Source organism: Ovis canadensis, chromosome 2, assembly GCF_042477335.2.
Source record: "Ovis canadensis isolate MfBH-ARS-UI-01 breed Bighorn chromosome 2, ARS-UI_OviCan_v2, whole genome shotgun sequence".
Classification (NCBI taxonomy): Eukaryota; Metazoa; Chordata; class Mammalia; order Artiodactyla; family Bovidae; genus Ovis; species Ovis canadensis.
This window is the reverse complement of record NC_091246.1, coordinates 126,257,960-126,279,376: the sequence shown is the minus strand read 5'-3', so window position 1 is coordinate 126,279,376 and position 21,417 is coordinate 126,257,960. Positions and strand designations below refer to the sequence as shown.

At 38.3% G+C, this 21,417-nt stretch overlaps 1 protein-coding gene across 16 annotated transcripts in view; it reads left to right on the top strand.

The window, feature by feature from the left end:
- The window catches only part of GULP1 (GULP PTB domain containing engulfment adaptor 1), a 329,862-nt gene that overhangs the window by 187,895 nt on the left and 120,550 nt on the right, over positions 1-21,417 (top strand). Inside the window, exon 4 of one of the 16 annotated variants that reach the window (XM_069577012.1) lies at positions 1,204-1,387. The exons of the other annotated variants lie outside the window; for them this stretch is intronic. The gene's annotated coding sequence lies outside the window, so the exon portion shown is untranslated. The remainder of the gene's footprint in view (positions 1-1,203; positions 1,388-21,417) is intronic. 16 annotated transcript variants of the gene reach the window in all.

Genomic DNA, 21,417 nt, shown 5'->3' with positions numbered 1-21,417 from the left:
TTTCTATACTCACCATTGAATCTCTCTTTCTCCAGGAACCTCAGCTTTGGCCTGCCTCCCTATATATCTATGTATTTTTCTCACTAAAGAAATTATGTGAAATGAATACTAATTGGTAGTAAATAGGGGTCACAAAGAGTCGGACACGACTCAGCAACTGAACTGAACTGAACTGAACTGATACTTCTAGTAACAGCATTATGGAACTCAACATATGACAGTATGAGAATACAGATGGCACAATCATGTGAGATATATTGCTTCTATGGATTGATGTGTGTAGTATAGGGTATGCAGCACAACAATAAAGCTAGAAAATTTAAATGGATATTTCTGCTATAGATCTACCAAATGAAAATATACTTCTGCTAATGTGAAGGACTGCAAAGCAATTCCCATTGCTATTCTAAGATTCAGAATCTTGGAATCTGCCTGGAGCTTCCCTGGTGGCTCAGAGGTTAAAGCGTCTGCCTAGAAGGTGGGAGACCTGGGTTCAATCCCTGGGTCGGAAAGATCCCCTGGAGAAGGAAATGGCAACCACTCCAGTACTCTTGCCTGGAGAATCCCACAGAGGGAGGAGCCTGGTGGGCTACAGTCCATGAGGTCGCAAAGAGTCGGACACGACTGAGCGACTTCACTTTAACGCACTGGAAATGTTATACAAGACTATGACCAAGATGAATTATTGCCACATTATTGGCAAATTCAGTGAGGCATTGGTTTTGCTTGAATTTAAAGGAAGTATAGTGTAGCAATAACTCAGATTGCCTCGATAGAGTTTCTTTTGTTCATTCATTCAAGTATTTAGAAAGTTGTTCTGCTTCCAATTTCCTTTCCTTCTTCTTTTCTAAAAGTGTGCATTTAGATTTCAGCTAATTCAATTTCTCTCAATCTAACCAAATTGCAATATATATGGTTTACATATTTCATACATGCAAATTCACAATTACCTAAAATAATACTAATGTATATAATATGACTATTAAAATTATTAAGAATGCAGTGTATATTTAATCAGTATATAAATGCACATATATGCAATTATTCATTTTTCTCAAATGCAATAATCAGTGCATCTGTGGACTAAAATGTATAACTATCCTTTTCTTTAACTCTCTTCAATTCAGAATGTCTTAATGTGAAAGAAATAGAAGGTATGAGGACATAAGATTTCTTTTTTAAGACAAAGATGTTTCTGTTTAGTAGGTATATTTGGACTTCTTGAACTTTGAGAAGGAGTTGTTCTTCCATAGTCTAAAGCAGGGAACCCAACAGAAGCAAGGGTGAAATCTCCAGGTTTGGGGAGCCCCAACGTCACTATTCAAAAGGATTTCAAGTTCAGTCTGAAGCACTGTTTGTCTCCCAGCTGAAGATCAGTAATCTGCAGGTACATTTTCCTCACTCAGTTCCTAATTTTGCCCGAGAGTAAGAAGTTTTACCTTTACCTTATGGTGAATCACTCATTTAGCTAATGAGTATATGTGCTCATTTAAACTGTGAAATACAGTAACTCTTTTTAGCTTAAACAAAAGCAGCACTGGTATCTTCTCTTAACTTTCTGTTTTGGTTGATGATTTCTGAATTTAAAATTTTTTGAAGACTAATTTTCTACTGATTTTCTTCAAACGGTTTATGATCTTAAAAACATGATACATTGCAGAGGAAAGACACATTGTTGTTTTACTTTACCTGGCTAAGGTCGGGGTAGAAATGATCGAAGACTTTCACAGCAATTCGGTCACTTCTGTTGGACTGCTGAGTGAGCACATTTGTGTAATGTTAAAGGAATGAGCTGGGCTGTATATTGTCACACAAGGTTTGCATTATGAGAACAGAATGTTAATAGAAACTAAAAGCACTGGGAAACATGAGAAAACTCCAGATTTGTTTCTCTTTAGAAGAGCATTTTGATTTCACTTCCACCAAGACAGCTTCTTTGTCATAGTGCATATACTGCATATTTATCCTTAAATGACTATCTGCTAAGGATGCTATTAGATGAGTTAAGTGGATCCAGTACTTCAAAAGTGTTTACACTTTGCCAGTATTCCTTTAATTTAAAAAAATGCTTATTTTAATTTAGCTTTCTTAATCTCTGTATTAATATTATTCTCAGTATTAATACCATGACTGAAAGCACAATGTTTGTAAAGTGTCCTTTGCCCAGCACTTGTTAAAGAAGGTACATCAGGGATATGTACATCTTATTTCTTGTCTCAGTTTACTTTTATCTTTGATGATGCCCCTGCTAGAATGTGCTAGGAAGAAGAAGACTAAATTTTAAATTGCATCAAGGCATTTCAAATCCACTGAAGTACTCGGTTTCTATGTATGATAGACATATATCATAACATACAGTAAATTAACGTTTTAACCTAAAATTAAAGATAATGGTGCATGGTAAGTTGCTTCAGTCGTGTCCAACTCTTTGCGACCTCGTGGATGGTAGCCCTCCAGGCTCCTCTGTCAAGGGGATTTCCCAGGTGAGAGTCCTGGATGGATTGCCATTTCCTACTACAGAGGATATTCCTGCCCCAGGGATTGAACCCATGTCTCCTGCATCTCCTGCACTGGCAGGCAGATTCTTTACCACTGCACCCTCAGGAAGCCCATACCCACAGTATTTAGCATATTCTAATAGGCACACTTAGCTTTCTAAGTGCATGAGTCTAGGGACAACTGTTGTTGTTATTCCTGGACAGACTCATTTCTTCTCTATCTGGTTGTCATTAAAACTGGAACTTGTGCTTTTGTGACTTCTCTTTTTATATGTTAAGAATAATGAAAGGAAAGCAAGCACCAGATCCAGAAACAAGTGTATGTTTCTACAGAGAAATCATAAAGTGAGACTTTTCACCTCCGGGGCACTAATCTGAAAGCAGAGTCAGCTTACCAGGTTGTGCCTGACAGCAATGTCTAGGATACAAAAGTGCAAAATAAAGAGGTGGACTAATATCACATGGTTCCAGTCTCCTTTTTAGATATTAAAAATGTCAAGGACTACAAGGAGACTGCTTTTCCCAACAAATTTTTAAACTTTTTACACCTTACTTAAAAGTATTTTCTCGTGCTACCTTCTACAATTCTCATGGACTAAGATTTTTTATGTTCCAGTTCTGTACTCTTCAGTTCTTAAATAGGTCAAGTGCACAAATAATGTGCACAAACTCATATGACCATGCTGAAGAGTCTGAATGTATGTTTAGACTGCAGTCCTCATCAGGTCATTAAAATTGCTCGGAAATTCAACTCAAATTTGTTCTTGTCTTTGAGATGACTGTTTTCTGACCCCTCCTTTCTTCTTCTTTTCCCTTCTTTAATCCTTCCATCTGTTCACTTCCTCATTAAGGGCTAAGGACCTGCATTTTAACTGATACAATATATGCAATTAGAAGAGAAATTCCATATTTCCTTACCACTCAATCTACTGAACTACCAAGTATTTTTATATGTTCCAATGACTAAACCTTACTTTCAAATATGAGTGAATGACCTTTCCTTTTATCTAAATAAGTCACTTCACTTGTGGACTTGATCATATCCCTTTTTGCCTGTTTAAGGAATTTGTTCTTGTATTTATCCCCTCTTTTTCTGTATCATCAATTTTCTCCTACTAAAGTTATTTTCTCATCAGCTAAATACACATGCAACAGTACTCAATAAATGCTTGTTCTCTGAGTTCATCACCCTTAAGTCCTGCCTTATTTCTTGCTTCTCTTTATAGAAGAAATTTCATGAGTTTTTCCACTTCCTGTCTTACTACCTCACTTGTTCTGTCAGGAACCAGGACCAATCAAGCTGTCTTAGCCCCTTCACCCCTGAAGCTACAATGCAAAAGTCACCCATAATCTCCCATGTTTTTAAACTGATAGCTATTTCTCAAGCTTCCCCTTTGTAGACATGTCAGTATTATTTATTTATTATTATTATTATTTTTTACTGAAAATATTCTCCATTTGGATGCAGAACTGCACAATTTCTTGGTTTTAATGTTGACTTCAGTGGCTGTTTCTTAATCATCCCCCAGCTTAATCTTCTTATTCTGCCTAGTTTATAAAATTTGGCATGCCCATGGGCTCAAGTATCATTTCTCTATTTATATCCACTTCCTAGCTGATGTCATCATGTATAAACTGATTACTTCACAAATTACATTTCTGTTTCTACCATGCCTGCCAGTCACAGACTCCTATATCTAACCATTCACTCAATTTCTCTTCCTAGATGTCTAACAGATGTCTAAGAACTAGCAATTCCAAAACAAAATTCTTGATTCCACTTTCCAGCCTTTGCTTTCCCCGTGTCCCTTTTTCATAAGTGATACTATGATTTACTCAGCTAAAAGTAAAAAGGAAAGTAGTTGTCCTTGAGTTCTCATTCTCTTACTTTCAATATCCATCCATCAATTAGACTAGTCAGGTCTCTCTTTGAAATATAAATCAGAAGATATTTCAAAAGGTCTGAGGACACGACACAGTGAAAAAAGTAGCCAGAATTTCAAAAACTTTGTGGCAAAAGTTAAAAGAGAAATCTCTTACTCTAAAGATTTTCATCTCTTGGTGGAGTGAGGATAACGATGCTGATTCTCAAGAACTGGAAAGAACTGAGATTAAATTAGAACAAAGAGCACAAGTGTAGAGAGTGAGATGTTCCTGTTCCTCTGAGATAAGAGAGATGGTGAAGGGAGTAGGCAGAGATTGATGACTGGCTATTAGGATCTCAGCCTTAAAGTGAGTAATCATCATTGTCCAATTGACTAGTGGAGATAATAGAAAAAAAAAGTGGGGATATGGACAGGCTGTCATCAGTCACCTCAGTAAAGTAAGAGGCAAAGTTATCTCCGAGCATATGACTTGATGAGCATAGAAAGTACCTAAATAGCTACCACGAGGTACCAAAGGAAAAACAATAAAAGGAACACCGAGTAGCCAGGAGGTCCCAGTCTAGGTGTCTCCACTGAGTGCAAGGTATTGTTTTCTAGCCTGAAATGAATTTCTGCATTTTCCTGTACTGAGGGCAGCATCTCTGACGTCACCCCATAAGGGTGCCACAGAACTCCCTGTACCCTGGGCAACTGAATGAAGAAGAATGGCATGAGGGTGTCAGCCATGTGCAAAGATGATGGCAGGTGCAAGGTACTGAAATAGTCACACTCATTAGGGCTGTTCATAGTCACGATCTTCCCTGTGAGTCTGTCCTTTTTATGCTTGTTCTTTACCTCTTCTCCCACTTCAGTAGCTAACATTTTATTGTGATTTTTGCATCTATTTCACGTATAAAGGGGCATATTCTAATTTTTTTAAATTAGTTTTTGTTTTGAAATAAAACTACATTAATATATGTTAATAAATTAACTAGACAGCCTTTGTTTTCTATTTTCTGGCAAAACATGTTCAAATAGGAATTAATGGTTATTTAAAAGCTTACATTCATACTGTTATATATATATACATATACATAGGTTTCATTTATAATGTATGCATCTATCTCTATTTTTCTAGTCCTAATTTAGCTATTATTGTTCTTATGATAAAATGTAAAATTAGTATCTCTCCTTTACAAAACTTGAATTTGTTTCTTTTCTTATTTTACTACTCCCAAGAATATTTTTAGTATTTCCTTAAACCAAAATAAATTTTTTTCAGTGGTAACAATTCTGAGGCATTGTTCATCTGCAATGTAGTTATTACTCCCACATTATATTATATTATAGTTACTTCTTTTTTATATATTTTATTTATTTATTTTTAATATAAATGTATTTATTTTAACTGGAGGCTAATTGCTTTACAATATTGTATTGGTTTTGTCATACATCAACATGAATCTGCCACAGGTGTACACGTGTTCCCCATCCTGAACCCCCATCCCACCTCCCTCCCCATCTCATCCCTCTGAGTCGTCCCAGTGCACCATCCCCAAGCACCCTGTCTCATGCATCAAACCTGAACTAGTCATCTGTTTCACATATGATAATATACATGTTTCAATGCCATTCTCCCAAACCATCCCACCCTCTCCCTCTCCCACAAAGTCCAAAAGTCTGTTCTAGACATCTATGTCTCTTTTGCTGTCTCGCATACAGGGTTATCGTTTCCATCTGTCTAAATTCCATTTATATGCATTAGTTTACAGTATTGGTGTTTTTCTTTCTGGCTTACTTCACTCTGTATAATAGGCTCAAGTTTCATCCACCTCATTAGAACTGATTCACATGTATTCTTTTTAATGGCTGAGTAATACTCCATTCTGAAGGAGATCAGCCCTGGGATTTCTTTGGAAGGAATGGTGCTAAAGCTGAAACTCCAGTACTTTGGCCACCTCATGCGAAGAGTTGACTCATTGGAAAAGACTCTGATGCTGGGAGGGATTGGGGGCAGGAGAAGGGGACGACCAAGGATGAGATGGCTGGATGGCATCACTGACTCAATGGTCATGAATCTGAGTGAACTCTGGGAGTTGGTGATGGACAGGGAGGCCTGGCGTGCTGCAATTCATGAGGTCACAAAGAGTCAGACACGACTGAGTGAACTGAACTGAACTGAATTCTCCATTGTGTATATGTACCACAGCTTTCTTATCCATTTGCCTGCTGATGGACATCTAGGTTGCTTCCATGTCCTGGCTATTATAAACAGTGCTGTGATGAACATTGGGGTACACGTGTCTCTTTCAATTCTGGTTTCCTTGGTGTGTATTCCCAGCAGTGGGATTGCTGGGTCGTATGGCATTTTTATTTCCAGTTTTTTTAAGAAATTTCCACACTGTTCTCCATAGTGGCTGTACTAGTTTGCATTCCCACCAACAGTGTAAGAGGGTTCCCTTATCTCCACATCTTCTCCATCATTTATTCCTTGTAGACTTTTGTATAGTAGCCATTCTGACTGACATGAAATGATACCTCATTGTGGTTTTGATTTGCATTTCTCTAATAATGAGTGATGTTGAGTATCATTTAATGTGTTTTTTAGCCATCTCTATGTCTTCTTTGGAGAAATGTCTGTTTAGTTCTTTGGCCCATTTTTTTATTGGGTCGTTTATTTTTCTGGAATTGAGCTGCAGTGGTTGCTTGTATATTTTTGAGATTAATTATCTGCCAATTGCTTCATTTTTTATTATTTTCTCCCATTCTGAAGGCTGTCTTTTCACCTTGCTTATAGTTTCCTTTCTTGTGCAAAAGCTTTTAATTTTAATTAGATCCCATTTGTTTATTTTTGCTTTTATTTCCAGTAATCTGGGAAGTGGGTTATAGAGGATCCTGCTGTGATTTATGTCAGAGTGTTTTGCCTATGTTCTCCTCTAGGAATTTTATAATTTCTGGTCTTACGTTTAGATCTTTAATCCATTTTAAGTTTATTTTTGTGTATGGTGTTAGAAAGTGTTCTAGTTTCATTCTTTTGCAAGTGGTTTGACCAGTTTTCCCAGCACTACTTGTTAAAGAGGTTGTCTTTTCTCCATTGTGTATTCTTGCCTCCTTTGTCAAAAATAAGATGTCCATAAGTGCATAGATTTATTTCTGGGCCTCTATTTTGTTCCACTGATCTATATTTCTGTCTTTGTGCCAGTAACATAGTCTCTTGATGACTGTGGCTTTGTAGTAGAGCCTGAAGTCAGGAAGGTGGATTCCTCCAGTTCCATTCTTCTTTCTTAAGATTGCTTTGGCTATTCGACGTTTTTTGTAATTCCATTCAAATTGTGAAATTATTTGTTCTAGTTCTGAGAAAAATATTGTTGGTAGCTTGATAGGGATTGCATTGAATCTATAGATTGCTTTGGGTAGTATACTCATGTTCACTGTATTGATTCTTCCCATCCATGAACACTGCATATTTCTCCATTTATTTGTGTCCTCTTTGATTTCTTTCACCAGTGTTTTATCATTTTCTACATATAAGTCTTTAGTTTCTGTAGGTAGATATATTCCTAAATATTTTATTCTTTTCATTGCAATGGTGAATGGAATTGTTTCCTTAATTTCTCTTCCAGGCCAGTATCACTGATGAACATAGATGCAAAAATCCTTAACAAAATTCTAGCAAACAGAATCCAACAACATATTACAAAGCATACATCATGACCAAGTGGGCTTTATCTCAGGGTTGCAAGGTTCTTCAATATTCACAAATCAATCAACATCCATTTATGATAAAAACCCTCCAGAAAGCAGGAATAGAAGGAACATACCTCTACATAATAAAAGCTATATATGACAAACCCACAGCAGACATTGTACTCAATGGTGAAAAAATGAAAGCATTTCTCCTAAAGTTGGGAACAAGACAAGGGTGCCCAATCTCACCACTACTATTCAGCATAGTTTTGGAAGTTTTGGTCACATAATCAGAGCATAAAAAGAAATAAAAGGAATCCAGATTGGAAAAGCAGAAGTAAAACTCTCACTGTTTGCAGACGACATGATCTTCTACAGAAAACCCTAAAGACTCCACCAGAAAATTACTAGAGCTGATCAATGAACCCAGTAGAGTTACTTCTTATAACATTCAAAATTCAAAGTTCTTTTTTATCAGAATACATGGAAAATATTGGTTACTTGTCTTTTTTGCATCCTGTGTTACAGTTAGGAAGTTTATTATTAATTTTGGTGCTCGTTGCTATGTTCAGTTTCAGTTCAGTTCAGTCGCTCAGTCGTGTCCGACTCTTTGCGACCCTATGAATCGCAGCACGCCAGGCCTCCCTGTTCATCACCATCTCCCGGAGTTCACTCAAACTCACATCCATCGAGTCCGTGATGCCATCCAGCCATCTCATCCTCTGTCGTCCCCTTTTCCTCCTGTCCCCAATCCCTTCCAGCATCAGAGTCTTTTCCAATGAGTCAACTCTTCGCATGAGGTGGCCAAAGTACTGGAGTTTCAGCTTTAGCATCATTCCTTCCAAAGAAATCCCAGGGTTGATCTCCTTCAGAATGGACTGGTTGGATCTCCTTGCAGTCCAAGGGACTCTCAAGAGTCTTCTCCAACACCACAGTTCAAAAGCATCAATTCTTCGGCTCTCAGCCTTCTTCACAGTCCAACTCTCACATCCATACATGACCACAGGAAAAAACATAGCCTTGACTAGATGGACCTTAGTCGGCAAAGTAATGTCTCCGCTTTTGAATATGCTATCTAGGTTGGTCATAACTTTCCTTCCAAGGAGTAAGCGTCTTTTAATTTCATGGCTGCAGTCACCATCTGCAGTGATTCTGGAGCCCAAAAAATTAAAGTCTGACACTGTTTCCCCATCTATTTCCCATGAAGTGATGGGACCAGATGCCATGATCTTCGTTATCTGAATGTTGAGCTTTAGGCAACTTTTTCGCTCTCCTCTTTCACTTTCATCAAGAGGCTTTTTAGCTCCTCTTCACTTTCTGCCATAAGGGTGGTGTCATCTGTATATCTGAGGTTATTGATATTTCTCCCGGCAATCTTGATTCCAGCTTGTGTTTCTTCCAGTCAAGCATTTCTCATGATGTACTCTGCATATAAGTTAAATAAGCAGGGTGACAATATACAGCCTTGACACACTCCTTTTCCTATCTGGAACCAGTCTGTTGTTCCATGTCCAGTTCTAACTGGTGCTTCCTGACCTGCATAAACATTTCTCAAGAGGCAGGTCAGGTGTTCTGGTATTCTCAGAATTTTCCCCAGTTTGTTGTGATCTACACAGTCAAAGGCTTTGGCATAGTCAATAAAGCAGAAATAGATGCTTTTCTGGAACTCTCTTGCTTTTTCCATGATCCAGCGGATGTTGGCAATTTGATCTCTGGTTCCTTTGGCTTTTCTAAAACCAGCTTGAACATCAGGGAGTTCACGGTTCACGTATTGCTGAAGCCTGGCTTGGAGAATTTTGAGCATTACTTTACTAGCATGTGAGATGAGTGCAATTGTGCAGTAGTTTGAGCATTCTTTGGCATTGCCTTTCTTTGGAATTGGAATGAAACCTGACCTTTTCCAGTCCTGTGGCCACAGCTTAGTTTTCCAAATTTGCTGGCATATTGAGTGCAGCACTTTCACAGCATCATCTTTCAGGATTTGAAACAGCTCAACTGGAATTCCATCACCTCCACTAGCTTTGTTCGTAGTGATGCTTTCTAAGGCCCACTTGACTTCACTTTCCAAGATGTCTGGCTCTAGATTAGTGATCACATCATCATGATTATCTTGGTCTTGAAGATCTTTTTTGTACAGTTTTTCCGTGTATTCTTGCCACCTCTTCTTAATATCCTCTGCTTCTGTTAGGTCCATATTTCTGTCCTTTATCAAGCCCATCTTTGCATGAAATGTTCCCTTGGTATCTCTAATTTTCTTGAAGAGATCTCTAGTCTTTACCAATCTGTTCTTTTCCTCTATTTCTTTGCATTGATCACTGAAAAAGGCTTTCTTATCTCTTCTTGCTATTCTTTGGAACTCTGCATTCAGATGCTTATATCTTTCCTTTTCTCCTTTGCTTTTCGCTTCGCTTCTTTTCACAGCTCTTTGTAAGGCCTCCCCAGACAGCCATTTTGCTTTTTTGCATTTCTTTTCCATGGGGATGGTCTTGATCCCTGTCTCCTGCACAATATCACGAACCTCATTCCATAGTTCATCAGGCACTCTATCTCTCAGATCTAGGCCCTTAAATCTATTTCTCACTTCCACTGTATAATCATAATGGATTTGATTTAGGTCATACCTGAATGGTCTAGCAGTTTTCCCTACTTTCTTCCATTTAAGTCTGAATTTGGTAATAAGGAGTTCATGATCTGAGCCACAGTCAGCTCCTGGTCTTGTTTTTGCTGACTGTATAGAGCTTCTCCATCTTTGGCTGCATAGAATATAATCAATCTGATTTCAGTGTTGACCATCTGGTGATGTCCATGTGTAGAGTCTTCTCTTGTGTTGTTGGAAGAGGGTGTTTGCTATGACCAGTGCATTTTCTTGGCAAAACTGTATTAGTCTTTGCCCTGCTTCATTCCGCATTCCAAGGCCAAATTTGCCTGTTACTCCAGGTGTTTCTTGACTTCCTACTTTTGCATTCCAGTCCCCTATAATGAAAAGGGCATCATTTTTTGGTGTTGTTCTAGGCGGTAAGGAGATACCCCTCATCCAAGGTAAGGAGCAGCGGCTGTGCTTTGCTCGAGCAGCCATGAAGAGATACCCCCACGTCCAAGGTAACAGAAACCCAAGTAAGATGGTAGGTGTTGCAAGAGGGCATCAGAGGGCAGACACACTGAAACCATAGTCACAGAAAACTAGTCAATCTAATCACACTAGGACCACAGCCTTGTCTAACTCAATGAAACCAAGCCATGCCTGCGGGGCAACCCAAGGCGGGTGGGTCATAGTGGAGAGGACAGAACGTGGTCCAATGGAGAAGGGACTGGCAAGCCCCTTCAGTATTCTTGCCTTGAGAACCCCATGAACAGTATGAAAAGGCAAAATGATAGGATACCAAAAGAGGAACTCCCCAGGTCATTAGGTGCCCAATATGCTACTGGAGATCAGAGGAGAAATAAATACAGAAAGAATGAAGGGATGAAGCCAAAGCAAAAACAACACCCAGTGGTGGATGTGACTGGTGATAGAAGCAAGATCCAATGCCATAAAGAGCAATATTGCATACGAACCTGGAATGTCAGGTCCATGAATCAAGGCAAATTGGAAGTGGTCAAACAAGAGATGGCAAGAGTGAACGTCAACATTCTAGGAATCAGTGAACTAAAATGGACTGGAATGGGTGAATTTAACTCAGATGACCATTATATCTACTACTGCAGGCAGGAATCCCTCAGAATAAATGGAGTAGCCATCATGGTCAACAAAAGAGTCCAAAATGCAGTACTTGGATGCAGTCTCAAAAACGACAGAATGATCTCTGTCTCCAAAGCAAACCATTCAATATCACAGTTATCCAAGTCTATGCCCCAACCAGTAACACTGAATAAGCTGAAGTTGAACGGTTTTATGAAGACCTACAAGACCTTTTAGAACTAACACCCAAAAAAGTGTCCTTTTCGTTGCTATGTAGGTAATCTATTTCTGCCTGTGTGTGTTGTATAGTGTCTTGCAATTTACTATTCTAAATTTTAGTGCAATATGTCTAAATCTGAAACTTTCTATTTGATATTTTTCATAATCTGTGAAAATTCACTTCATAATTTTTTTAAATGTATCTTGATCTCTCCTTTTATGTTTCTCTCTTTCTGGTATTCCCAGTATCTAGATTTTGACACTTTTATTTCTATGCTCTAGATCTTTCAGTATTTCTTTGATATATCTCTATGCTCTTTTTTAGTTCTCTAGGAGAGTTTTTCCATTTAATCTTTGTGGTCAATAATTCATCTATTAATTTTACCAATTCTTCAAATTATTTTTATGACTTTTTATAATTTCAGACATTATATTTTCATGTTAATATATTCCATATGGTTCACTTATTAATGACTTGTTACTCTTTTCTCATTTACAAGTATTTCCCCCTTGTCCTTAGGTACATACTAAGTTCATTTCCTTCTTTTCTTAAAATTTTGTTTCTATGAAAACTTTAACCTAGAAAGAATATTTGCCTTATTAGAGTAAATTTTTTTTCTTTATTTTTTGCTATTGAAACAATCATACTATCTGCTGGACTTCAGTCTGAAAATGTACATGAAAATCAAAGTGAAAGTTGCTCAGCTGTGTCCACCTCTTTGCAACCCCAGAGACTGTAGCCACACACACACACACACACACACACACACACCCCAACCCCAAGATCCTTTGTCCATGGGATTCTCCAGGCAGGAATACTGGAATGGGTTGCCATGCCCTCCTCCAGGGAATCTTCCCAACCCAGGGATCAAACGCAGGTATTCAGCATTGCAGCATTGCAGGTGGATTCTTTACTGTCTGATCTACCAGGGAAGCCTGAAAATATACATGGCTTTATCAAATTATTCATTAATTTATATTGTTTCACCAGATGTATTATTTAAATTGATTTCTTATTGTCTAACAGAAAATATATCTTATGTCAGAGAATGATCATGGCTATTATCATTATAGGCTTGTTTATAATGTTTTCTTTGATGAAGAAGTGCATTGTATTTATTTCCATTTTATGTCATAACTCTGTACTATATATGTAATAAGGTAAGAGTATAGCTTTGTTAATTGGACTACTGAACAATCTTAGAAATTTTCCTAACTTTGGAAATATCTTCAAAGTAATTCAAGATTTTTCTTTGTTGCACATTTTCAACAGATTTTGGAAACTAAGGTATATACTTGTATTGCAGTAAAATGTATATTGTTTTTGAAAACCATTTGTTAATTAACTTTATAATTAAAGTATAATCAAATTTGTTAATTCACTTTGTAATTTAATTGATATTTACTGTAGATATGAACTTGATGCTAGGGATACAAAAATAATGAAATTTTTACAAGCCAGATTCATTTGCTTTTCTAGGATATCTTTTTGTAATTTATTTGATGGTGAAATGAAGACACCCATGAATCTGAGAATGAGAGAGCTAACTCCATTTGATTAGATTTAGTCAAAGGAAAATTTGCAAATTAATTCAGTGAAGTAGGTAGATGTTAGTTACCAGAGCTTTCTAAATAGGGTCCAATGGAGTGTCAAATAAAAAATTCAAATTTAGGTTGAGAAGAGAGACCCTATATATTTGATAAGATTACTGTAATAATGGGAGTAGGTGATTGAAGTAGGGAGAATATGCCAAGTATAGGATCTGTAAGCATTTCAAGGCAAGACAGAAAAGGGCTGTTCTCTTATAAGGAAGAGTAAGGAAGACTGGAAAGAATATAATGTTGATAGGAGTGTAAGATGTGTGAGGATGGTACATTTAGAGACAGTAGACCAGAGAATGTTTTACTCTGAGGTTCTCCTCTTAGCAGAGACTATGAAGGAAGGCTGAGGGTGGGTCAAAGTTCAGGAGCCTGTGGAAGGAGAGAAGCTTAGCTAGTTTGGTCACATCTAAGTAGCAGGTATTTTGTCCAGATTGGTCAGTAATACAGACAGTTCAGCTAATCAGTCGTTGTTTAGTCACTCAGTCATGTCTGAGTGACTTTGTGACCCTAGGGACTGCTGCACGCCAAGCTTCCTTGTTGTTCACCACCTCCCAGAGTTTGCTCAGCTCATGTCCATTGAATCATTGATGCCTTCCATCTTTCTCATCCTCTGTTGTCCCCTTCTCCTCCTGCCCTCAATCTTTCATAGCATCAGGGTCTTTTCCAACGTGTTGGCTCTTCACATCAGGTGGCCAAAGTATTTAAGTTTCAGCTTCAGCATCACTCCTTCAAATGAATATTCAGGACAGATTTCCTTTAGGATTGACTGGTTTGATCTCCATGCTGTCCAAGGGACTCTCAAGAGTCTTCTCCAACACCACAGTTCAAAAGCATCAATTCTACGATGCTCAGGCTTCTTTATGGTCCAACCCTCACATCCCATGACTACTGGAAAAACCATAGCACCATAGCTTTGACTATAGAGACCTTTATTGGCAAAGTGATGTCTCTGCTTTTTAATATGCTTTCTAGATTTGTCACAGCTTTTCTTCCAAGGAGAAAGTGTCTTTTAATTTCAGTCAATCACTAATGAAGCAAACAATGGGAATGTGGAAGGTTTAAGTCTGACCCTGTTCTGGGTAAACAGGAGAGTGCTCTGAATCTTATCTAAGTAATATGGGAAAGGGTGGTTCTTTGTAGCAAGCCATTACCAGACACAAAGGGTAGGGGATTTCCTTAACCTTTGTTATTTTCCAGGATTACATGACTAGGGTAAAGTTCAAATCATCAAGGTGGTGATGAAGATAGAGATTTCTTGGTAGAAATGTTTTGGCACCTGGATAAGAAAGAGTGGTAGAAAGCTGACAGGAGGGTCACCTACAAACTTAAGATTACCATGGTTCCACTAAAGTTAAAAATAAGTCATTTTGATTGTAGTCCCAGAGACAGAATGCATTATTTCCTGTGGTCAAACAATATTGCTCCTAGGCAAGTATAGAGCCTCTAACAATAACAGTAATGCCTCTAATAGTAAGGAAAGCATGATTTTACAATGGATATATTTGAAGGATATGTTTTGGAGGACTAATTTTCTATCAATGTGCCCTTAAAGAAGCCATTAACACTGTAAGATGTTGTAGGTATCATGTGAAGAGATATGAGAAGTTTCTTCTAGGACTGATGCAGAGCTGGTAAAGGAAGTTGTTTCCCTCTGTCTTAAAACTATATAAAATGATTAAAATGGAAAATCTATTCAGTTCAGTTCAGTTGCTCAGTCATGTCCGACTCTTTGCAACCCCATGGACTGCAGCACCAGGCTGCCCTGTCCATCACCAACTCCCAGAGTTTACTCAAACTCACTTCCATAAAGTCAGTGATGCCATCCAACCATCTCATCCTCTGTCATCCCCTTCTCCTCCTGCCTTCAATCATTCCACGCATCAGGGTCTTTTCAAATGAGTCGGTTCTTCCCATCAGGTGGTCAAAGTATTGGAGCCTCAGCTTCAGCATCAGTCCTTCAGTGAATATTCAGGAATGATTTCCTTTAGGATAGACTGGTTGGATCTCCTTGCTGTTCAAGGGACTCTCAAGAGTCTTCTTCAACACTTTGGTTCAAAAGCATCAATTCTTTAGTGCTCAGCTTTCTTTATAGTGCAATTCTCACATCCATACATGACTAATGGAAAAAACACAGCTTTGACTAGACAGACCTTTGTTGGCAAAGTAATGTCTCTGCTTTTTAGTGCTGTCTAGGTTGGTCATAACTTTTCTTCCAAGGAGCAAGTGTCTTTAATTTCATGGCTGTAGTCACCATCTGCAGGAATTTTCAGTTCAGTTTGGTTCAGTTCAGTTGCTCAGTCGTCTCCGACTCTTTGGGACCCCATGAATTGCAGCATGCCAGGCCTCTCTGTCCATTACCAACTCCTGGAGTTCACCCAAACTCATGTCCATTGAGTCGGAGATGCCATCCTGCCATTTCATCCTCTCTCGTCCCTTTCTCCTCTTGCCCCTAATCTCTCGCAGCATCAGAGTCTTTTCCAATGAGTCAACTCTTCGCATGAGGTGGCCAAAGTATTGGAGTTTGGAGCCCCCCAAAATAAAGTCTGTCACTGTTTCCATTGTTTCCCCATCTATTTACCATGAAGTGATGGGACCAGATGCCATGATCTTAGTTTTCTGAATGTTGAGTTTTAAGCCAACTTTTTCACTCTCCTCTTTGATCAAGAGGCTCTTTAGTTCTTCTTCACTTCTGCCATTAAGGGTGGTATCATCTGCATATCTGAGGTTATTGATATTTCTCCCGGCAATCTTGATTCCAACTTCTGCTTCATCCAGTCAAGCATTTCTTACGATGTACTCTTCATATAAGTTAAATAAGCAGGGTGACGATATACAACCTTGATGTACTCCTTTCCCAATTTGGAACCAGTCTGTTGTTCCATGTCCAGTTCTAACTGTTGCTTCTTGACCTGCATACAGATTTCTCAGGATGCAAGTAAGGTGGTCTAGTAGGCCCACATCTTTAAGAATTTTCCACAGTTTGTTGTGATCCATCAAAGGCTTTGGCATAGTCATTGAAGCAGAATTAGATGTTTTACTGGAATTCTCTTGCTTTTTTGATGCTCCAAGGGACGTTGGCAATTTGATCTCTGCTTCCTCTGCCTTTTCTAAGTCCAGCTTCTATATCTGGAAGTTCACATTCACGTACTGTTGAAGCCTGGCTTGGAGAATTTTGAGCATTACTTCACTAGCGTGTCAGATGAGTGCAATTGTGTGGTAGTTTGAGCATTCTTTGGCATTGCCTTTCTTTGGGATTGGAATGAAAACTGACCTTTTCCAGTCCTGTGGCCACTACTGAGTTTTCTAAATTTGCTGGCACATTGAGTGCAGCACTTTCACAGCATCATCTTTCAGGATTTGAAATAGATGAACTGGAATTCCATCACCTCCATTTGCTTTGTTCATAGTGATGCTTCCTAATGCCCGCTTGACTTTGCATTCCCGAATGTTGACTGTAGGTGAGTGATCACACCTTTTGATTATCTGGATTGTGAAGATTTTTTGTATAGTTATTCTGTGTATTCTTGCCACCTCTTCCTCATATCTTCTGCTTCTGTTAGGCCCATACCATTTCTGTCCTTTATTGTGCCCATCTTTGCATGAAATGTTCTCTTGTTATCTCTAATTTTCCTGAAGAAATCCATGCAGTTTCATAAATCCTTGGTTATTAGAATTTAACATAAAGATAAAAACGACTTGCCATACATATAAAAAAAGAAATCAAAAGAGATAACATTAGAACAAGACATTTAAGTGAAAAAAATCTTTTTCAAGCTAAATACCCTATTGACAGGCAAAAAAATTTGAAACTGAGATATAAAGTTCTATATTGTTGCTTTGTCTGTAGAAATCAACTGAATCTTTTTTTAATCTTAAGCTAGCTTTTATTTATTTTATTTATTTATTTTTAATATAAATTTATTTATTTTAATTGGAAGTTAATTGCTTTACAATATTGTATTGGTTTTGCCATACATCACATGAATCCGCCACAGGTATACCCATGTTCCTTGACACAATATATATTTTATGAATTCCAGTCAAGATCCCTTCTGTCTGTCCTAGACTGTAACAGAATTAATTGAGCAGTTAAGCTGTTTTATTCTAGTCTTTCAAAGGAATTCAGACAGTTTTGCCAAAGATAATGCTACCTCAATGATTGGATCCCACAAGCTCTCACTCACAGTTAGGATAAGGATATCAAAATGTTTGGTGAAATGATGGAAACAGCAGATCTAAAAAGGTATAATTCTTTTGAGGGCAATGAAAATAGAAGCGAGAATTAGTGTATTGTGATTTTTTGAAGGGGGGAAATATTAAGTAGAACTTGTACAAAGAACTTCAGAATCTAACATTCAAAATGAAACTAAAACTAAGTTACTCTTAGGTCCATATATAGGAAAGCCATGTTTATTCTACTGTAATAATGTCCATTTTAATATGGAGTTTTGTCTTTATAAATGCTTCTTTTAGCATAATTTGTTGTGATTATCTCATTTTAGAGAAAAGTAACTGATCTCCCATTAAGAGCATAAGATAATGAAGAAAATCCAGGGAGAGAAATACTTCATTGATCATTCAATGAAGCTTTCATGAAAAATCTCACTCTAATTGTCGGAACAGACTGATATATGCCTGCCAAAATTTAGCTCAGAATCTTATAGGCACTTATGGAAGTATATTGAGATACTCATCGTGCCACTGGGATAGCTCAGATGGTTTGAGGTTTCCACTACATCTCCATCTCAGGAGTTTTCTGTCTTTTTTGAAAGGACACTAAAAAGGACCTGTGGTTATCCTCATTCTGGAGGGGATGAGTGTTGGTAACCCCTCCCAGGCTGATACTCAGTCCCTGCACTGAGTTTTGTGATATCCCAATGTTGCCATAATTACTGACCAGATGCTTACTGAACAGTACTCAGCTCTGGAAATGATTTCTGAATATATTTCTTTCAAATCCTCTTAGAATAGAGGGTGTTAGTAAATTTCAAATTTTGTAGCTTTCACTGTTAGTATGAATAGGCTGTATGTACCCATTTTTCCTTTTGATTCATGTAGCCTCTCAGTGAGTGACAATGATGGTGTGGTCACTCACCTATAGCCAGACATCCTGGAGTGTGAAATCAAATGTGCCTTAATAAGCATTACTACTAATAAAGCTAGTGGAGGTGATGTAACTCCAGCTGAACTATTGGAAATCCTACAAGATGATGCTGTTAAAGTACTGCACTCAGTATGTCAACACGTTTGGAATATTCAGCAGTGGTCACAAGACTGGAAAATGTCAGTTTTCATTCCAATCCAAAAGAAGGGCAGTATCAAAGAATGTTCAAACTAATGTACAATTGTGTTCATTTCACATGCTAGCAACATGAGGCTCAAAATCCTTCAAACTAGATTTCAGCAGTATTTGAATTGAGAACTTCCAGATGTACAAGCTGGTTTTAGAAGATGCAGAAAAACCAGAGATCAAATTGCCAAAATCCGTTTGATCACAGAGAAATCAAGAGAATTCCAGAGAAACATCTATGTCTGCTTCATTGACTGTGCTAAGCCTTTGACTTTGTGGATCACAACAAATTCCAGAGAAACATCTATGTCTGCTTCATTGACTGTGCTAAGCCTTTGACTTTGTGGATCACAACAAACTGTGGAAATTCTTAAAGAGACACCTCACCAGTATCCTGAGAAAGCTGTATACAGGTCAAGAAACAAGTTAGAACTGGACATGGAACAACAGACTGCTTCAACATTAGGAAAGGAATACATCAAGGCTGTATATTGTCACCCTGTTTATTTAACTTACATGCAGAGTACATCATGTGAAATGCTGGCTGGATGAATCGCAAGCTGGAATCAAGATTGCTGGGAGAAATATCAACAATCTCAGATATGTGGATGACACCACTATAATGACAGAAACTAAAGCAGAACTAAAGAGCCTCTTGATGAAGGTGAAAGATGAGAATGAAAAAGCTGGCTTAAAACTCAACATTCAAAAAACGAAGATCATGGTATCTGGTCCCATCACTTCATGGCAAATAGACAGGGAAAAAGTGGAAATAGTGACAGATTTTATTTTCTTGGGCTCCAAAATCACTGCAGATGGTAACTGCTACCGTGAAATTAAAAGACGCTTGCTCCTTGGAAGAAAAGCTATGACAAAAAACCTAAACAACATATTAAAAAGCAGAGATACCACTTTTCCAACAAAGGTCCGTCTAGGCAAAGCTATGGTTTTTCCAACAGTCATGTACGAATATAAGAGTTGAACAATAAAGAAGGCTTAGCGCTGAAGAATTAATGCTTTCTTATTGTAGTGCTGGAGAAGGCTCTTGAGAATGAGTCCATTGGACAGCAAGGAGATCAAATCAGTCAGACCTAAAGGAAATCAACCCTGAATATTCATTGAAGGACTGATGTTTAAGCTGAAGCGCCAATACTTTGGCCACCTGATTCAAAGAGCTGACTCACTGGAAAAGATTCTGATGCTGGTAAAGATTGAAGGCAGAGGCGAAGATGGTTGGATGGCATCACAGCCTCAATGGCTATGAGTTTGAGCAAACTCCCTGAGATACTGAAGGACAGGGAAGCTGGTGGGATTCTCTAGACAAGAATCATGGGGTGGGTTACCATGAGCTCCTCCAGGGTATCTTCCTGACCCAGGGATCAAACCTGTGTCTCTAATATCTCCTGTGTTGGCAGGCGGGTTTTTGTTTGTTTGGTTGGTTTTTACCACTAGTGTCACCAAACTTTACTTTTAGCAATGCAAGAAATTCAGGTATTTTTTTGTTGTTGCTGTTCCCTAGACCTGGTATTTCAGGTCTTTTATGTCAAGATTTTCTCATATATAATCCATTCTGAAGAGTTGGCCACATTATCAAATGCTAAAGCTCTCCTTAGACTTTCCTCCATTCCTAATAAAGGGTGTTTCATAGTGGTCTAGGCCCTCAAGGAGAGCCAGTGGATGGCTCCCAGATGGTGATTAGCAGTGTAGCTAGGAGCTGCATGCCCCTAATCAACGTGTACCACAAGTGCTCTGCCCTTCTACCTGAAACCTTTCCCCATCCTCACCTTTAGCCCTTGCCCATTAGGGAAGTGATTGTTCACATACACGCTGAAGCTTTCCCTGTGGACAGAACAGCTGTACTGTGCATCATTCTGTCTCTTTCAAGGGTATCTACCTCTTTTATAGGTTTCATTCCCCATCTGTAGAGCCACGTATCCTTCTCCCTTACTCTCAAAGATGGTAAATTCCTTGAAAGCAGGGACCATGTCCTACTTATTTTTGCTTTCTAATTGCTATAAAGATCAAGCTCAGTTGTGTCTGACTCTTTGTGACTCCATGGACTGTGGCCCACCAGGCACTTCTGTCTATGGAATTTTCTAGCAAGAAAACTGGAGCGGGTTGCCATTTCCTTCTGGAGAGGATCTTCCCAATCCAGAGATCAAACCTGTGATTCTTGCATCTCCTGCATTAGCAGGCAGATTCTTTTACCAGTGTGCCACCTGGGAAGCCCATTCCTATAATGTTTGTCATGTAACGTGGTCTCAAAATGTCGCTAGTGTAAGAGCAAAGGATTTTGTTTATAGCGTTAGATATGAGTGAATATTGTAAAAAAAAAAAAAAAAGGAAGGTAGTGATACGCATTTATATCTCAAGTTAGGGAATTTCAGAAGACACTAAAATTGCTATTTCTTAGTAAATTATAAATGTATAGCCTCTTAAACACAAGTCACATGACTTCTCCTGTGAAATGTCTCAGTTTGTATACTGGTTTGTTTTCTTGTCTATGCTTAGTAGTGATCCACAAAAGCAAAGAGCCCTTTGCAAATTACTGTCCTAAAATATAGTGAGGAAGAATAT